The 19,147-nt window shown below is 54.0% G+C and overlaps 1 long non-coding RNA gene across 3 annotated transcripts in view; it reads left to right on the top strand.

Moving 5' to 3' along the window:
• The window catches only part of LOC138997612 (uncharacterized), a 36,320-nt gene extending 20,047 nt beyond the window's left edge, over positions 1 to 16,273 (top strand). Inside the window, exons 2-5 of one of the 3 annotated variants that reach the window (XR_011469000.1) lie at positions 5,319 to 5,409; positions 5,699 to 5,821; positions 10,677 to 10,859; positions 15,885 to 16,273. This is a non-coding gene — a long non-coding RNA (uncharacterized lncRNA). Of the gene's footprint in view, positions 1 to 5,318; positions 5,410 to 5,698; positions 5,822 to 9,938; positions 10,282 to 10,398; positions 10,860 to 15,884 lie in introns of those variants that run through there. The other 2 variants (XR_011469002.1, XR_011469001.1) reach the window with 2 other exon arrangements.
• Positions 16,274 to 19,147: the final 2,874 nt, after the last annotated feature.

The following is a 19,147-nucleotide window of genomic DNA, read 5'->3' as shown; positions in this document are numbered from 1 at the left end:
GCGGACAGGGAAACTGAGGCACTCCCTTGAGGCTCCTCGTTGGTCAGGCCAGCCTGAATCCTTTTCCCCACCCCCTCTGCTGTCTGGTGTTGCCTCCAGTTGGCCAGGTCCTGCGGAGCTAGGAGAGGACAGGGATTGAGCCAGCCTGCGGGCAGAGACCATGTGACTGACCCCAGGGAGACCCTTCCTTTGGTGGGTGGCCCAAGCTTCCTTGGCCCTGTCCAGAGTCACAAGGGGCTGAAAAGTGACCTCTGGGTATCTATAATTAGGCCTCGCCTGGCCAGATTTTCTGTCTGGGCTAATGTTGCTTGTGGCAGGCACCATGCTAAGCCCTTTACACGCTTGCTCTGACCCTCCTGGTAAGCTCCCGGCAGATGCACTAGCCTCCTCTTTTTCAATGAGGGGCCTTGCCTGAGATCACTCAGCTGGGAGGGGATTGAAGCTGGATTTAAACCCAGCCCCTGGCAACTGCGGCCCCCAGACAGTAACCAGCAGGCTCTGTTGATGAAAATAGCTCCACGTGTTCAGGGTTTCAACTGAGTAGGCAGGAAAGAGGCATGCTCAGGGCTGCTTGGCACTGATTGGCCACACAGGCCTTTCCCCTCTGCATGTGTCTAGTTCCGTCCCCTCTATTGGGTTTCCATGCAATTGTCACCTCCTCCAGGAAGCCTTCCCTGACCACACCCACTCCCAATCTGCCCAGTTTTTTTTCTTTTTTGAACTGATCTCCAGGTGAAATAGCCTTTACTTATTTATTGTTTGTCCCGCCAGCTAGATGCAAACTCCATGAGGGCAGACAGTGTTTCTCTTCTTCCCTGTGGGATCCAGATTGACATATAGTAGATGTCCTATAAATAGTTGTTAAGTGAGTAACTGACTGAGGGGGAAAGATCCTCAGGGGCAAGAGGCCACCAGGATGGATGGGCAGGTGACTGAGTGCGGAGACAGAGCCTCGGGCCACCTGTGTGCTCTGAGTGGGACCTCCTCCTGCTGTGGGAGGACAGGGAGCGGGATCCAGCCCCTGGGAGAGAGGGAGTCCAGGCCGTGTGCGACAGGATGCCGAGGGCAGCCAGGGCCAGGCCGGGGATGGAGCGGCCTCTCCTTGACCTGGCTCACTTCGGAACATCGGGCACGGGTAGCCCGTGGAGCAGGTTCTGGGACTGAGGCCTGGGTGTCCTGATGAGTCACTGGTCTTTGCCCAGACTGGCTTCTGGGACCTGCAGTTTGGGCAGCTGGACAGTGAAAATATGGTGGGACCCAGCGGTAAGGAAAAGGGGCATTTGTTGTGACTTGGCCAGGCTGCCCCCTTTCCCAGGGCCTGGCATTTCCATCAGTAAAGACTATTGAGGAAATGAATGAGGGGTTGGTCCTAGACCAGCCGTGGGCAAACTACGGCCCGCGGGCCGGATCCAGCCCGTTTGAAATGAATAAAACTAAAAAAAAAAAAAAAAAAAAGACCGTACCCTTTTATGTAATGATGTTTACTTTGAATTTATATTAGTTCACACAAACACTCCATCCATGCTTTTGTTCCGGCCCTCCGGTCCAGTTTAAGAACCCATTGTGGCCCTCGAGTCAAAAAGTTGGCCCACCCCTGGGCTAGACAGAAGCCAGAATGCTTTTCCTTTCCTTTCCTTTTTTTTTTAATTCTCACCCAAGGACATGGAAAGAGAGAGAGAGAGAGAGAGAGAGAGAGAGAGAGAGAGAGAGAGATGTACCCATACAACTCAATAAAAGGAAGATAAGCAATCCAATTAAAAAATGGGCAGAGTGTCTGAACTGACACTTCTCCAAAGGTGACACACAAATGGCCGGGAAGTATGAAAAAATGCTCAACACCACTTATCACCAGAGAGATGCTAATGGAAACGACATCACCTCAATGAATTCCCGAGTGCAACCGTGCTCAGGAATTCTACGGGATTCTGACGTTCCAGGGCATTCTATTTCCCTAACACAATTCAGCATTCTAAATCTTTTTAAATTGAGAGACAATTTCTCTATATTAAAGTGCACAAATATTATATGTTACACCCATGTAACTACCACCTGCATCATGATATGAAACATTTTCAGCCCTGACAGCTCCTACACTCCTCTTTCTGGTATTCTAAATATGTCTAACCTTTGGAAGAAGTCCCTAAAACAGGAGTCAGTAAACTATGGCCTGTGGGCCAAATCCGGCCCACTACTTGTTGTTGTTAATAAAGTTTTATTGGTACACGGCCACACCCATTTGTTTACACCATGTCCATGCTGCTTTTCTGCTACAAGGGCAGGAGTTGAATAGGCGTGAGGAGGCTGTATGGTCCACACAGGTGAAAATATCTGGCTCTTTATGAAAAAAAAAAAATGTGTCTAACCTTGTCCTAAAGCAGAACTTTCTCTGATGATGGAATATTCTGGGCCCACGCTATCCACTAGGGCAGCCACGAGCCAAGTGTGTTCACTGAGAGCTTGAAAGGTGGCTTCTGTGACTGAGAAGCGGACTGTGAGCATTGTATCTGATGTACGTGAATCGACATTGAAACTGCCTGGGGTAGTCTCCGTGCTCAGGGGTTCTAACAGGGACCCTGACGACCCCAACAGCACACATCTGGAGAGAGACCCACGTTCTGAGAAGGGACATAGATGTGTCCCCAGGGTTGGGTCTCCCGGAGGTGGCCCCACGCTCTCAGGCCGGCAGCTCTGGGGTTAATGAGGCAGCAGCTGGGGACTGCTGGAATTTCCCTCGGAGTGTTGTTTGTATTGATAGATTTTTGGATGATGCTATAGCAGTTAAAAAAGAGAGAGAGAGAGACAGAAAGAGAGAGAGAGAGAGAGCGAGGGGGAAAAAAAAGGGAAAAAAAATCAATGCTCGACTGATTGTACCAGGAAGGGCAGTCGATTGGTGAGAAAGCGTCAGCCGCGTATTGGGAAATAGATTTTTCTGCCCTCCAGACATTAGCTTGAAATTCTTTGAAATGAGGGACCACAATCTGTGTCAGAAATGAAAGATTAAGGAGGTTAATATGCTGGGCCTCCCCTCCTCCTTTTTAATTTCCACGTCCTGGGTGCCCTTGGCCTCCTGAGGCAGACACACAGGTTCCTGCCACACTCTGCCTGCGTGCCCCCCCCCCCCCATTCTTTGGGGGCGTTCGGAGGGGCAGGTGCCCCTCTCACCTGCTCCCCAGGCTGGATGCAGACTGGAGGGAGGCTTGCATCTGTTTTGAAGGGGCGGGGGGTGGAGGGTACTCAGGGCCTCCGGATCTGGCGGCCTGTTCCCTGGAGGTGCTTTTCAGGGGGCTGGGGGCCCGGTCCTGGTTCCACTCCTGGCTCCTCACAGACCTTGGGGGTCCCTGGGCCGCGGGCAGCCTCAGTACGGACCGTGGGGAGGCCCTGTGCCGAGGACACTGCTTTTCCGAACCCCTCAATTTCTTGAGTTACCGATTTGCATGCATGATATGAAATTCACATGCGTGACAACTGAGCAGTAAGCTCCCGCGTTAGGAAGAAGTGAGGGTTTTATTCCCAGACAACTGAACTCTGTTAGTAAATCCCCGGGTAGGCTGTCTTCAGGCGAAGTCGTTGGTAATCTTTCCCCAGAATTTTATCCGTGTCCGCTTAGCTCTTTCCTTTAACAGCTGGACCGACGTTCTAGCCAACAAGCCGCCGATGGAGGCGAGAGTTCGGCCTCCTTGGGCCTGCTCTGCGGGGTTTCCTTCTTGGTCTCTAGAAGATTCTAGAAAATACCAGGTCTCTGGGACCTGCCCTTCCTGGCCCTGGGATCAGCACCTCTGCGAGGACTCTTCCCTCCTGCTAACACCGTAGCAAAACCAAGGCCAAGGCAACACTCACCCTGTTGTGCCGAAGGCTGTGCAGAGACTGGCAAAGGGAGGGAGGGAGGCTTGAGGGATTGGGTTTGGGTTTTGGGACCTTTGGGGGGACCCAGGGCCCCCACTGGCAGCTGAAGCAGCCGCCTGGGATGTGCAGACCTGAGGGAGGAAGAGACGCAGGTATTGGGGTGCAGAGAGAGAAACAAGTGGGGGCCGCCGGCCATTTCCTCGGGTGGGTCTGGGAGACGCTATCTTGGGGTCCAGATACAGGAAGCGGTGAGGCCAGCCTTGCTTTTACTCCGTTCTGTAACCTGCAGCCACTGAACATCTCCTGTGGTTGAGTCCCCCCCCCCCCACCTTGAGCAGGTCCCCCATTCCATGGCTGCAGCACCAGCACTGGGGAGGTGGGGGGAGGGGGTGGGGAGGACCGGACTGTGGGTGCTGGAATAGGCTGGAACTCCGGCCTCAGGCGGGCTCTGGGCACCAGCCAGGAAGAAGGGCCTGTCCAGGGGAACATCCCCAATGGAGGTCCACCCGGGGCAGAGTGAGGGGGGGCGGTGTGAGCTATAGCAGAGAAGAGGGTCAGAGGGTGTCTCCTGACCCTTCCCCTCCAAGGTCAGGCCAAGCCCCCACTCTCTCTAGAGCAGTGGTTCTCAACCTTCTGGCCCTTTAAATACAGTTCCTCATGTTGTGACCCAACCATAAAATGATTTTCGTTGCTACTTCATAACTGTCATGTTGCTACTGTGATGAATCGTCATGTAAATACCTGATGTGCAGGATGGTCTTAGGTGACCCCTGTGAAAGGGTCGTTCGACCGCCAAAGGGGTCGCGACCCACAGGTTGAGAACCGCTGCTCTAGAGGCTCCAGCACCTTCTCCGTAGCAAATACTACTGGCAGTTTGTTTTTTTTCTCTGTTGGTGCCATTTGTGGGTAGGATGGGTCCCCCGCCCCCAGACTGGACGCTCCCCAAGGGCAAGGCTGATGTCTCTCCTCACTCTCCAATGGCCCTCTCAGGCTCCATCTCTCTTGTTCATTGCCGCATTCCCGGGACCCAGCGAAGCGCAGGGACGTGCACGAGATGTTAGGCGGCCGAAGGATTGCGGGGGAGCCCTGTGAAGGGGGAGAAGGTCATGCGAGCCGTTTAGTTTGTGCCGCCCCCAGCACGCCCCTGCACTGACCCCAAGAGAAAGCGAGAAGCACAGGAAACGGCGCTCGACTGATGCTTTCCGTGGGGCTAACCCCCCGGGGGGGCCCTGCAGAGACTGAGGGCGCCATGCCCAGGCGCGCTGCATCCCAGGTGGAGCCCAGTATGAGGTTGTCCAGAACAAATGGATTCAATCCCCCCTCGCTCTGTAGGCGTGAGGGTTGCTCCACGCAGGCACCTCTGGGAAGTAAGGATCTCTGGGGTGCTTTGCCCTGGGATCAGCAGGCCCCAAAAGCTCTGTTTGTCCCTTACGCTGCACATTTCAGCCTGGAGCCCTCACCTTCTGTCATTCCAGCAGCGTGGATGAGACAGGGCAGGCGGTGATCGGCATCCGGTCTCCTGGACCAGCAGATCTTGGAATTTTATAAGGGATCTTGGATTGGAAGGTATGTGACAGCTCATTTCATTCATTCATTCATTCATTCATTCTTGTGGCAGAGTCTGACCAGCTGATCACTAAACCCATTTCCCAGTCTTCCAAGGCACACAAATAGATCCCATGTCCAGCCTCCTTTGCACTCAGTGCAACCATGCGGCTGAATTCTGGCCCATGAGAAATGAAAGTTGGCAGGAGTATCATAAGCCAAACTTAGGCCTGGCTCATAACCTCCCTGCTACCTAAATCCTCTATTCTTTCTCTTTCTCCATCTACCAATGGAATGCAATTGAACGCAGGAGACTCTGAGATCCTAGAGGAGGGAAGAGTCACAACATGGAAGGAGCCTGGGTCCTTGGATGTCCAGGATCAGAAGGAAGGGCGTCCCTGGCAGGAAGAACAGCATGAGCAAAGGCCCTGAGGTAGGAAAAGAAGGGAGGCCAGGGCGGCTGGAGGAGGTGGGTTTGAAGAGGGAGGTGATCGTCAGCATGGCAGAAGCATGGGGAACGTGGGAAGGAATCTGGATGCTTGCCAAGAGCATGTTAAGTATCTTATGAGCCATGTGTTTTGCTGAACACTAAAGTTAAAATGATGAGCAAACATAGATGCTGTCCACGTCTCCTCGTGCTCAGATTCCAGGTGACCGCCCGCACATCTGCTACTGGAACCCTCTCGGGTGTCTCTGCCAACCTTCCTTTGCTTGTTTGCCTCCAGTGACAGGGGGCTCATCACCTAACCAGGCAGGCCAGAGCATCTCTGCATGGTTCTGCTATTTTTCTATTTTTTGGTTCATCCTCACCCGAGGATATTTTTCCATTGAATTTTAGAAAGAGTGGAAAGGAGAGGGAGAGGGAGAGAGAAACATCGATGTGAGAGAGGCACATCGATTGGTTGCCTCCTGCACGCACCCTACCCAGGGCCGTGGTGGAACCTGCAACCAAGGTACGTGCCCTTGAAGGGAATCGAACCCAGGACCCTTCAGTTCGTGGGCGGATGCTCTACCCACTGAGCCAAACGGGCTAGGGCTCTGCATGGTTCTGGTGGTTCAAAGTCCTTTCCTAAGTGGCCTCCGTGGCCAAGTGCTCCTCCTGTGGCTGCGGAGAGAAGACGAGAGGAGATGGGTGCCCGTCCGGCCTGTGCACAGCCTCGGAAGCGAGCGAGCCCCGCGCATCTGGATGGCGGAGCACAGCAGATGGCCCAGCTGACGCCAGCACATCCTGTAACTTTATGGCGGCGGCGGCAGGTTCTCCTCCCTGCTGCGTTTATGGGGATGTCTTCAGGATTTCCTTTCTGATATACGAGGGAGGCAGGCTCGTCGGCGGGGCCCCTCCAGCGGAGGGTAATCTGTGAGTAAATTACGACAAACCAGCCGCCAGTGTTTGCGCCGGCCGCGCCCTGTGTGTGCTTTGGGATAAATCTTGGGAGTCACGTGCCTACGCGTGTGACCCTGGGGACCAGACAGCATGAAAGGGTCAAGTACAAGAGGCAGAAGGGAACTTGTCCTTCGCTCCCGCTCTGGACCGGAGGACAGAGCAGAAAGGAGGTGGTAGGAGGGTGTACTGGTTTCTGGGGCTGCTGTAATTAAGTACTGGGCAGGGTGGGCTTAAAGCAGCAGGAATGTATTCTCTCGTAGCTCTGGAGGCCAGAAGCCCAAAGTCAAGGTGTCCACAGGGCTGTGCGCCCTGGAAGAACCCTTCTTTGCTTCTTCCAGCTTCTGGTGGTTTTGCCGGCAATCCTCAGTGGTCCTTGGCTTGTAGACACTTATAAGGTGTTCTTCCTTAGTGGGACTCTGTCTCTATCCAAATCTGTCTTTCTCTCTCTCTCTCTCTCTCTCTCTCTTCTTTAGTCTTCCCCAGAGGATATTTTTCCATTGATTTTTAGAGAGAGTGGAAGGGAGGGGAGAGACACAGAGAGAGAAACATCGATGTGAGAGAGACACAGCAATTGGTTGTCTCCTGCACGTGCCCCAACCAGGCCCAGGGATCGAGCCTGCAACCAAGGTACGTGCCCTTGACCGGAATTGAACTCGGGACCCTTCCGTCCACAGGCCGATGGTCTATCCACTGAGCCAAACTGGCTAGGGCCTCCTTTCTCTTATAAAGACACTGATGATCACCAAAGAAGGGCCTACTCTCTACCTATAAGACCTCCTCATACCTTGATTGCATCTGCTCTGTTTCCAAATAGTGTTGCGCTCCGAGGTTCTGGGGTGGACATGAACTTTGGGGGACATTCTTCAAGCCAGTACAGAGGCAGATAGGGTGGTTCTTGAACGAGGGAGGGGCTGGTCCAGAGGTGGGAGGGGCTTCTTGGGGGGATTTTCTTAGGATAACAAATCTCATAACAGCTTCTGTTCATCCTGAGAAATCGTTAGGCCCCTGTGGGCCTATGTAGGCTGAAGAAAAGCATTCTCTATAACCCAGCAGCTTCCTTCCTGGGAACATCATCCCCGCTAGAAATGAGCCCAAGGCCATTGGAAGACGTGCGCTAGAATGTTCACAGCAGGATTATTCATCTTGGCTGAAACCTGGAAACGACCAAATGCCTGTCTTGATGGGTTGCAAGAAGAGCCACAATTCTTTGCAGCCGTCCCATTAAGAGGCAGAATAGTTCTCCTCCCCTTGAATCTGGGCTGGCCGTGTGGTTTTCTGTGGCCAGTAGGATGTGGCAGAAGCGATGTGTGCTGGTTGCAAACTTAGGGCTTCAGGAGACCCTTGCACGCTTCCCCCAGCTTCTGAGAAGTCTGTGGTCACCATGTGAAAAGTCCAGGCTAGCCGGGTGGAGGATGAGAGGTAGGTGGAGCAGAGATAAGCTTTCCTAGCTGATGTCATCCTAGACCAGGCAGCCCCAGCCACAGATACAAGGACATGGTCGAGCCCAGCCCAGAAGAACCACCCAGCTGATCCCAATCCAAATCTGTCTGCAGCAGTATGTGCTAAATGAATGGCAGTTGTTTCAAGGCACAAGGCCTTGGGGAGCTTTGTTACTCAGCAGTAGCTAACTGATACATCATCGAGAGTACAATGGATACCTGGTGGTGTAGTCACACAATGGAATAACACACAGCAAGGAGAATGAATGAGCTACTGCCCCCTACAACAGGGATGAATCTGATATCATACTGAGCGAAAGAGGCTCAACACAGCAGAAGGCATAGGATATGATTCCATTTATGCAAAAAGTACAGAAATAGGTGCAAGTATTCTATGGTGAGGTAAGTCAGGACAGTGGTTGCCTTAGTGACTAGGAATGGGCACGGGGGTCCATCGGGGGCTGGTTATACTGGTGTGTCCGCTCGGTGAACCGTCCCTGAGCCGCATACTGACGCTGTGTGCATTTTTGTGCATGGAGGTTATACCTCGGTCGAGATGAAAAACGCCAGGTCTTTTGTTCCTTTTCTAATTGCCGGAGAGCCAATGGGATCGAGTCTTATATGAAAGACAGGTGTGCGTGGGAAAATCACACGCCACAGTCAAAACAGCCTTGAGAATGCCCCGGGAAGCTGTCATCTCTCAATGAATCCAGCACGGCCAGTTTTTCCTCCTGCGTTGGGGCTGATCACTGTTTCTCCGTCAGACTCCAGACGGAGTAGACGCTGCATTTAGGGGTCACACAGCGAGACTTTTATCCACTCAACAAATATTTATCGAGCACTTACTTGGTGCCAGAGGCTGTGCTTGAGGCAGAGAGAGAGAGAGAGAGAGAGAGAAATAAGAATAGACTGAGAATAGGTGAACAGACAGAGAAAAAGCAACAAAGCAAAATGGAGACGGATTTCATCCATTCATCTTACAATATTTATTGAGCACCTACTTTGTGTGAGAGGCAGATCCAGAGAGAGCGAGAAGAGAGAAGCCTGGTGGATTGAGTTTGCAGCTGGTTACATCAGAATCATACGGAAACACACACAGAGCCAGGTCTGATTGCAAAGCTCCGAGCTCCTTCCCCCTCCCATTCCACTCTCAGGACCTTACCTGGGGCAGGTGGGTAGTACAGGAGTTCGTTCCCTCGGCTGCTCACTACAAGGATCTGGGAGACCCTCAGAGAGACTCTAGACTCGTGGGCCCCGACTCTGGTAATGAGGCTGGGGGGGCAGGGGGGCTGGGGCCCGGGGATCTGTATGTGCACCCCCCTCCCCCGGGCTTGGCGGGTGTGGGAGCCCAGGTGGTGGACACGTGTCCCCAGGGGGCCTCCCCCCGGGGCTCCTGCTGCTGTCACAGCCACACACGTCCTTCTGCAAACACACCCGGCCGGTGATTGATTCTCTGCCATTCTCCTCACAGCCCAGCGCGCCTGACTGAATGGCCGACGTGCCGCCCGAACACCCCGCTGGAACCACTTCTCTGCCCTCTGCCCCGGAAGTCGTTTGTTTGTTTTGAGACACAGCCTTTCTCTCCGGCTGAAAGGCCCCTGGCCTCCCCCGGGCTGCCCATCCAAACGGGAACCCCGGCTGGAGAGGACCCTGGGGCTGGGGGTGCTGCTGTGTGGGTGGGGGGGCCCTTGACCCCAAGGCCGGGGCTGGTCACCCTGAGTCCTAGATCAAGGGGGCCCTAGATGTGTGCAGGTATTTGTCATGTATGAAGATACTTTCATCTGCCTTAAACTGGGTGGCTGCTGGGCAGGTTCTCCCCCTCCCCCTCCTTCCTCTCTTCCTTTAACCACTATTTCTGAAGCACCTCCCATGAGCCCGGCCTGGTAGTTGCAGGGCCTGTGTCTCTCTAGTCTAGCCTGTCCGTCTATAGGAATGAATCCGTGGGCAATCTGTTGTTAAAACACCAGGCTCCATGCAATCCAGCAGCTGGGCTTGCATCCGAGTCCTGCCTCCCCCTGTGCCTCAGCTTCCACATCTACTTAGTGGAGATGATAAAGCCAGCCTTGGAGGGTAAGCTTCAAGGTGGGGAGAGGGGCTCCCCAAGATCCTGGAGGAGAGAGAAAGGCCTGGCACCAGCCTCGCACACCGTAGGTGCTCAGAACCTCTTCCTTTCGCCACACCTCCTAGCCCCATCTTTCTGGGTCTCTGTTCCCTGGCCTCCAGCCCCGCCTGGACATGAAGCTCCCTACTGTGGAGAAGGGAGGCCTAGGCCAGGGGTCCCCGAACCCCTGGTCCTGATTCTCACTCTGCGGTACCCTGCTGTTTGACCTGGGGCAAGTATCTGCCCCTCTCTGGTCTGGTCCCATCACCTCCAAGGCTCTTTCTCATGCCGTGTGTCCAGGCTGTGAGTTTATGGGGACACTAGACTCAGTTTCCCCCTTCTGCATGCTTTCTGTCTTTCCCAGCACACAGTAGGTGTCCAGGAAGGAACATGGAGATGAGACGAGTGGGCCATGAGCCATGTCCGGGCACCAAATAGTGCAGATCTTGTCGAGGGGTCTCTGGCTGCCAGCATGTGGCTCCTTCTCCCGGGAGAGCCGGGCCAGGCTGAGCGGAGGGGCAGATGCTGCACTCGGCCTCCGCCACTGGTGAGTCAACAGTGGGGATGGGGTGGCATGAGGGGACCAGCTCTGGCCTCAGAGACACCCCAACCGTCTGATGGGCTGGAGGGACAGTTGGTCCTGCCCTCCCCTCCCCTCCCAGGGGCTTCCTCTACCACTTTACTTTCTCCCCTCCTTTCTGGGTCTCTAGCTGGTCCAGGAAACAAGGCCCCACAAACTCACCTGCTACTCCATCCGTCAGTCCGTCCGTCCGTCCGTCCATCCATCCATCCATCCATCCACACACACACCCATCCCATAAGCACTGGCTGAGCCAGGCCAGGCCTGTGCCAGCGCTGGGGATGCCAAGGGGAATAAATCCGCTGTGGTTTTGCCCTTTAATATCACTGAGTCTAGGCGGGGTGACAGCAGTTCAGTAGGTACTGATAATTCAGGGTGTCGGGGGCTGTGATTCGGATGCACGGGGAACATGGGAGCCCACAGGGGGCCCCTGAATCAGCCCGGGGTGGTGGCTTTCAGGGCAGGCTGCCTGGAGGAGGGGGTGTTTGAGGAAACATCTGCAGGAGCTAACCAGGGGAGGGATCGAAGGGTGGAAGCGTTCCGGGCAGAGGGAACAGCATGTGCAAAGCTCTGAGAGTGGCACGTGCAGCTCAGACATGGCTGGACATGGGAAACCAGGAACAGTAACACCCCTGACCGCAAGAACCACCCAGACGCTCATCCCCATTTTACAGACAAGGAAACAGAGGCCGGGAGGTGGAGACTGGTCTAAGGCCCCTCGTGGGAAGGGACCCAGGTCCCAGCTGCGCAAATCCCTTCCTCACGTGGGGGTCAGGGGGGGAGGGGGGGGAGGGCCAACAGCCCAGCTCCAGAGGGGCTGAGAGGCAGGCTGGACAGGCTCCCTCCCAGAGCCACCTTGGGCTGGGCTGGAGGTCCCCAGGCCCTGAGGGTGGGGGTGGGGCGTGGGAAGGCTGTAAACTGGTTTGGGGCGGTAGGGCTTTCCTGTCGCTGCCGGTGGCCCCTGCCTTTGTCCTCATGTGTCACTGAGGAATGCAGCTCCGGGCTGGATAAAGGCAGCTTTGTTTGGAGGCCTCAGGAGGGGGGAGGGGGAGGCTGAAGGGAGGGAGGCGCACGGCTAGGAAAGGGTTACCGTCCTTCCCCCCCCTGGCTGGCCCCGGTCTCAGCTCTGGGCAGGAAGCACCTATGCCCTGTGGACACCCACATCCTCTGTTCTGCCCTGAATGTACTTCCTGACCTTGGCGAGCAGCTTCCCCTTTTCTGAGCCTCCGTTTCTGCATCTGGAAAATGGGGGGTCATTCGCCAGCCTCTCTGGATGGTTTTGAGGTTCCGGCCAAGTTAAGCCACTTGGTTCACTGTGTCTGTAGAGGGTACCGAGGAAGGAGGAAAAGGCAGCCCAGAGAGATGCAGCGTCTTGCCCAAGGCCACACAGCGTGACCTTGAAGGGGAATGAAGTCAGATACTCGGCCAGGGTGGCGGGCGGCGAGATGAGCACCTCCTTGTCTCCCTCTGCGAGCGGCTGGAAGCCAGGTGCACGGTGGGCCTTGGCGAGGAAGGGTGACAGGAGTCACTGCATGCACCCACTGGTCAGGGCAGCCTCATGAGGGTGGGCACCGGGGTTGCCCTTGGTCACTGCTGGCCCCCAGTGCTGGCACAAGGTGGGCAGGGAAGCCCAGTGGTTCAAGCCTGGGGGCTGTGTGACCTTGGGCTGTGCCAGCCCTCTCTCTGTCTCGGTTTCCCCCTCTGTGAAATGGATCTCACAGCACACACCGGACAGGGCTGTGGGGCAAGTTCAAGGAGATCATGCGCACAGTCCGCTCTGGACCCAGCAGCGGTTGGTGGGATTAGTGAGACAATGAAGATCGGCTTGTGGGCTGCACGGAGGACTTTCTCAAAGTCACAGCGGACGGTGGGCTGGGACCAGCCCGGGGCTCCTCCTGGCTCTTCCTGCGCCGGAAGGAAGGGTGTGAGCCCTGGAGGGGCCGCAGTCCCGGGTGGGCCCACTGAATGGGGGAGACGTAGGCAGCTCTGCCTCTTGGGAGGCGGGGTCCTGTGGGCTGGAGCTCAGGGACAGGGCCCCCCCGCCTGCTCCCCAGGGTGACGGATGTGGACAGACAGATGGGGCCGGACCGAGCGTGCTTAGTCATAGCCCAGATATAACCTTGGCCCCAGGGAGCGGCTATCTCCGTCTTGTTCCCTTCCAGCAGTTGTAGCCAACCCCAGTAAGTCCGAGGCAGCCCCTTTGCTCCGTGAATGAGTGGGTCTGAGCTCACTCCTTTTGGATGCAAGAGAAGCCCAGAGAGGGGGAGTGATTTACCCAAAGCCACACAGCAAGCAAAGGCAAAATCATCCTCTCACTCACTCACTCACTCACTCACCGACTTGGCAATACTTTTGGAGTCCTGAGGGTGGTTAAGTCCTTCAGGAAACTTATTCCTAGAGGAAGCCCTGGCTTGTGCAAAGGTACGATGGTTAAGGGTTTGGCTGCTGAAGCTGGTCTGTGGGTCAAATCCTGGCTCTGCCACTTGCTGTGTGACCTCAAGCAAGTGAATGAACTGCTCTGTGCCTCCGTTTCCTCACCGATAGGTTGAAGATATTCATGGTGTTTAAGTCACGGGATTGGTGCGAGGTTGACAATGAGTAATACATACAAGGGGCTTAGCAGGAGGCCTGGTACACAGTAGGTGCTCAATAAACACGAGCAGTGAAGAGGGTGTGGGAAATGAAAGACAGGTGGAGCGTGGCAAGTGCCAGGTGGTGGTTGGTAGGGAATGTCAGGAGCCCAGCGTGGGAGGTTGTGGGCCAGGCCGGATGTTTGGGGAACCACAGAGGGAATAGAAGGCGTCATGGGGGTGGACTTGCCACTGTGGAGTGAGTGGGTGGGGTAGGAGAGACTCGAGGTGAAAGGTCAGAGAGGGGGCAATCCAGGAGCATAATCATGGGGACAGGGTCCAAACAGAGGCAGTGGCAGGGAAGAGAGGGTAGCATCATCCAGGATAACACCCTGGGTTCCGATGGAGGTGAGGGGCCCACGGAAGGAAAGGGGAGACGGAACGCAGCAGCAGTCGTGATGAGCGGGAGCCACTCCCGGGAGCCTCCTAGGTGCCCAGCGAGGCCTCGAGGGATCATCCTGCCCAGGGCTGGTACATAATTTGGGGGGACCCAGTACAAAATACAAATGCAGGGTGTCTTGCTCAAAAAAGCAGGAAAAAAGTGCCAATAAAGGTGCTAAAATAGAAAGCTTTTTTCTTTCTTCCACTTATCTCCTTTGCTCACATACACTCCCCACTGTCCCCTTGGACTTCTCTCACAAAACACAAGTTCAAAGGTAAAATGAAGAATTCCAAGACGGCAACAGCAAAACGTTAAAGCAGGTGCAGGGGCCTTCGGAGTGCAGGGCCCGGTGCGACTGCAGAGATCACAGGTCCATCCGGCTGACCTTGGCCATGCCCATTTCACAGATGACAAAACCGAGGCTCTGGGGAGGGAAATGCCAGGGACTATTTCCGATTTCAGAGCGCACTGTATATTTCCCCCACCTGTGTCTGCTCATTCCAATTTCCACTTACCAAACTCCAAAGAAAGGTCTGAAGCAATTTAGAGAGGCAAAGAGCCCCGAGGGAGGGCCTGGCCTCGGAGCTGTGTGACCTTGGTCAGGCCACGCGACCTCTCTGTGCACAGTCTCTTGGCAGACGCAGGCTTAGAGGCCAGAACTCCTGCCTGCAGCCCCTGCCCCCACAGGGCTTGCCCATGTCCATTCACATCCCCCTTGGTGTCTGAGGCTTGAAACAGTCATAAAAAATGAAACCACAGCCCCCCAATGTGCTTGCCGGCTTCTCAGCCCTTATTTTTTTTGGCCGCTAAGGAGACTAATAAATGGTTTGCCACTTGACGTAATCATTAAGAGCTCCACTGAGCTGTGGGCAGCGTTTCCTCCCCTTCGTGGCCGGCCTGGGGCGCCCAGCCACCGAGGGTGGCAGTGATGGATGGTGTCATCACGGGGCTTGCCCAGTGGGGAGTGCGGGCGGTGGGCGGGCATGGCTCCCTCTCCTGCGGGTTCCTGGGCTATTCATTATGGGAAGGGGGAGTTGAAATATGGGGATGGCGGCCAGCTTCCAGCATGGGCACGAACCATCCCCGGGAGACTGTGGGCCAGGGTGGATCGGAGGACTAGTTTTTTTAGGTGCGAAGAGTCAATTGACAAATGGCCAATGAACAGATGGAAGGAAAAAAGTGATCTCTATATTGGGTAATCCAAAAGGACACCTTAAAACATTTTTTTAAAAGTTACAAGATCGGTAAACATTTTTTAAATTTTAATTAAAAAATATAGATGATAATTTGAATGCAAAAACGAACTCGAATCTCTGGCCCTTCCTGTATCTACTTTCTGGACAAGATGGCTTTGCGGTTTCCTATCAAGTGAGAGTTTTGAACCGGGGCTCAGTTTTGTGACTAGTTTGGGCCGACGGGACGTGGCAGATGTGATGCGATTCTGTGTCAGCTCCAAACGGAGGCCTCAAGTGGCTTTTGCAGCTTCGACATGCTCTCTCGGAGCCCCGCTGCCACCAGGTGCGCAGGCTCGGGCTGGTCTGCTGGAGGACGAGAGGCCTCGTGGAGCAGAGCCAAGCTCCGGGCATATGAGAACGCACCATCAGGATGGAAGAGCCAACTCACCGGGCATGCACGAGCCTGGAGGAGTCCAGAAGAACTGCCTATCTGATCTGGAGACCCGTGACCAATAACAAATGCTTACCGTGGGAAGCAGCCATAGCTAACTGATAGGAATCCTAATCGCCAGTGTTGGTGATGGCGTGGGAGGGCAGGTGGTTAAAAAAGTTTGCATAACCCATTGAAGTACCTAAAAGATGGAATGGCTTGTAAAGCAAAGTGATATGATAATTTTGTCGGCCTCAGTTTCCTTGGCCGGAAAATGGGGGTAATAGTGCCTATCTCACGGGTTTACTGGGAAGACTCAACGAGTGGGTCAAATGCTTAAAAAATCTTCCCAAAGTGTTGTTTCCTTTTTTCTAGAATCTCATCATGGCGGGTGAAGACACTCAGGGAAGCTCATGGATGGTCTCCATTTGGGGATTCATTCGTTTTTCTGAAATTGAATTTATTTGTGATTCCTTTAAAAATCCTGGAGCGTGTGTTTCCTGTGGACAAAGATATATCCGCAAGGACGCCCATCCCAGCATTGCTGATAGTGAGCCAATGGAAGCAGGAAGCTCCGCACTGCAGAAGCCATCGCGACGCATGTTGCTGTTTATTGTCACTAATTTTACCTGATATTGCTCAAATAGATTAAGATAAGGCCAAAAGCTAAAAGACAGTTCAGCCATGGAAATCAGGTTTTGGAAGAGCATTGACTGACATTGAAATATTCAGACTGTTAAATTAAGAAGAAAAAAAAATCACATTACAAAATAAAACTGTGTGATCCCAATTCTTGTAAAAAATTATATATATATTTTCTCTCTCCCCGCTCAATCTTTGCAGAGGAATATGTCTGGAAGGCTATAACCCACAGTGTTTTCTGGGTTTGTCCCTGGTGGCCGGGCTAACTTTCTCTTTTGTCTTCTTCAGCTGAACACATATTCTTCATGTTTCTTTTGAGTTGCTTCTCTCCTAGGTACCATCCATCTGGGGTCAAGTTCTCACAATGAACCTTAGAGGTGGGTGCCCATTTCTCAGAGGACAACATTAAGGTCGAGAGGAACTCAAGGAATGTGAGTTAAATCAGAGAATGAGTGAATGAGTGAGTGAGTGAATGAATGAATGAATGAATGAAAGAAACCGGAAACCTATGGCCAAGATGAGGGGCTCTGGAGGCCCCCAATGAGCAGCAGTCCTTTGCAGGTGGTGGTGTCTCCCCCACGAGTCTGCTACGCTCTCTGAAATCCCCCCCATTTCTGTTTCCTTCTCCCTTTCCTTGGACACGGGACCAGGACCCTCCTGCCTCTTTTGCTCAAGCTCCTCGCTGCATTTTCTCAGGCCCGGAGGAACCCTGAGAAATGATCTCGCTCCACATTCTTGGTTAATTTTTAGAGTGTTTTTAAAAATAACCTTTTCACTCCGACGAACAAAGAACTATTCATTGTGGAAAAGTTGAAAAATGATAAAAGTACGAAGCAACAGAACTCCCCTCCCCCACCTCACAGTTCCACCCCCCCAAACCATCCGGGTTGACAGGCGGGTGGGTTTCCGCCCAGGCTTTGTGCCTCCTGCGTTTCTCCTGACGTGGTTGGCCTCAGGCGGGATGGACATCCTGCGACCTGCTGGCTTTACATCGTGTCAACAAGAGGCCATGCGAACACAGCACAGCAGTGGGCTATTCCCAGGTGTGGGAATCGTGGATCCACTTGTCCCTGGGGTCTGAGGACGCCGCAGTTTTGTGGGGAAGGGTGGTCAAGGAAGGGTGGGGCGTGTGGGGTCCCAGACCCCCACTCTGAGCCCAAACTGCTCTTGTCTAGCTCCTTAATATATTGGGGGTGGGGGAGAGGGCGAAACCCACAGTTTTGATCAAAAAGGAGAATCCTTTGTTTCATAAAAGGTCCAAACACCATCTAGAGAGGAGGTGAGATTTGTGCCCAAGCAAATCGGAGGCAGACCCGGGGCGGGACTCAGACCTCCTGCCTTGTGCGTTTATGGGAAGATCATTTGTGGGCGCCATCTGTATGCCAGGAAGCTTGCGGTTGGACTGATGGGAGAGGTGGCTAGAGCGGACGGAGGTGGCGAGGAGCAGAACAGCAGGGAGGGACGGTCTCTGGGAGGTGACCTCTGGGCTGGAGCGGTGAGAAGGCCGGAGGGACCCTGCAGACGGGCTCCGTGTCAGCAGGGCAGGAGCCGGAGGAGACGGGTCAGAGCTGCGTCCCGGTGAGAGGTGAGCGGCGGTTTTCAGCAGGGAAGGGATGTGACCTGATTCACATTCTTCAAGGTCATTAACTGCCGTCAGGCTGTGGCTGGAGGTCTGCCCAGGCCCTGCAGGTCTGAAAGGATCCCCGCCCCCCACCCTCTGGCACCCCTCCTGGTGGAGCGCCCAGGGAGCGGTCCATCAGGCCAACCGCACCCCACCCTGCACCTGTGGGGGTTGGGGAGCCGGGAACAGCAAATCCCTTTCCTGGCCTGGCCTGAGTCCTGACTGTCCTACCAGGCCCTGGTGTCACCCCTTGTTCTGGGGCAGCAGCCAGAGCCGGGCTGGCTGCCCTCTGCTCTGCCCAGCCTCCCAGTGACCCTCTGACCTCGCTGGTATGCCAGGACGGGGTCTGATGACCAGAGCTCACTGGGCTCTCAGGTTGGGACGGAGCCTGAACCACGTGCCTCCCATCAGCCCGACCAGCTCACACTTGCCCCACGTGCGTGGAGTCTACAGCCACTCAGGGTCACACAGTCCATCGGGGGTGCATCTGGCTTGCAGGACGAGTCTCGCAGACCCCATGTGCCCATTCCGGGCTCTGCTTCTCGGCCCCTGGGTGGAGGCCTGCCATTGGTCAGAGGAAGGGAGATGGGGAAGGGTGTTTCTCCAGTGGGAACAGCGCATGCAAAGTCCGAGATGGGACAGTGTGTACAGATGTGGGTGTTTTCTTGGGAACTTCTTTATTGAGATAGACTTCACATACCATACATTCTATCTGAAGTGTCCAAGTCAATACTTTGTAGTATAGCCAAGAATTCTGTAACCATCACCACAATGAATGTTAGAACAGTTTCATCACCTCACAAAGAAAGCCTGTACCCTTAGCTCTCATAATCCCCCCGCCCCACCCCGAAATTTCTTCATCCTCTCAGCTTCTGGCAACCACTAATCTACATTCTGTCTCTATAGATTTGCCTATTCTGGATATTTCATGTAAATGAGACCATACACTATGTAATCTTTTGTGACTGGCTTGCTTCTTGCACTCAGCGTGGTTTCAAGGTTCATCTGAGTTATGGTATGTGTTTGGACATCATCCTTTTTTATGGCTGAATACTATTCCACCGTATGAATCCACCACATTTCGTTTGCCATTCATTAGTTGATGGACATTTGGATCATGTCTACCGTTTGACTATTAGGAATCATGTTGCTATCCATATTCATGGACATTATTGTATGTACATGTGTTTTTCTTTCTCGTGGGTCTATTCCTAGGAGAGAAATCGCTGGGTCAGACGGCAACTCTAGGTTTAAATTTGAGCAACTGCCAGATGGCTCTGAAATATGTGTTTTTTTAAAAAAATAATGAATGTGTGTGCATGGGCACTTGAATTTGCACATGCATGTTAGGAACGTAAACACATTTGTATATGAG

This window comes from Myotis yumanensis, unplaced genomic scaffold, assembly GCF_028538775.1.
Source record: "Myotis yumanensis isolate MYYU_CA2020_CCGP unplaced genomic scaffold, mMyoYum1.0.hap1 SCAF_19, whole genome shotgun sequence".
In the NCBI taxonomy this organism is placed as follows: domain Eukaryota; kingdom Metazoa; phylum Chordata; class Mammalia; order Chiroptera; family Vespertilionidae; genus Myotis; species Myotis yumanensis.
The sequence above is the reverse complement of the archived record's forward strand: the minus strand, read 5'-3'. Positions and strand labels throughout refer to the sequence as shown.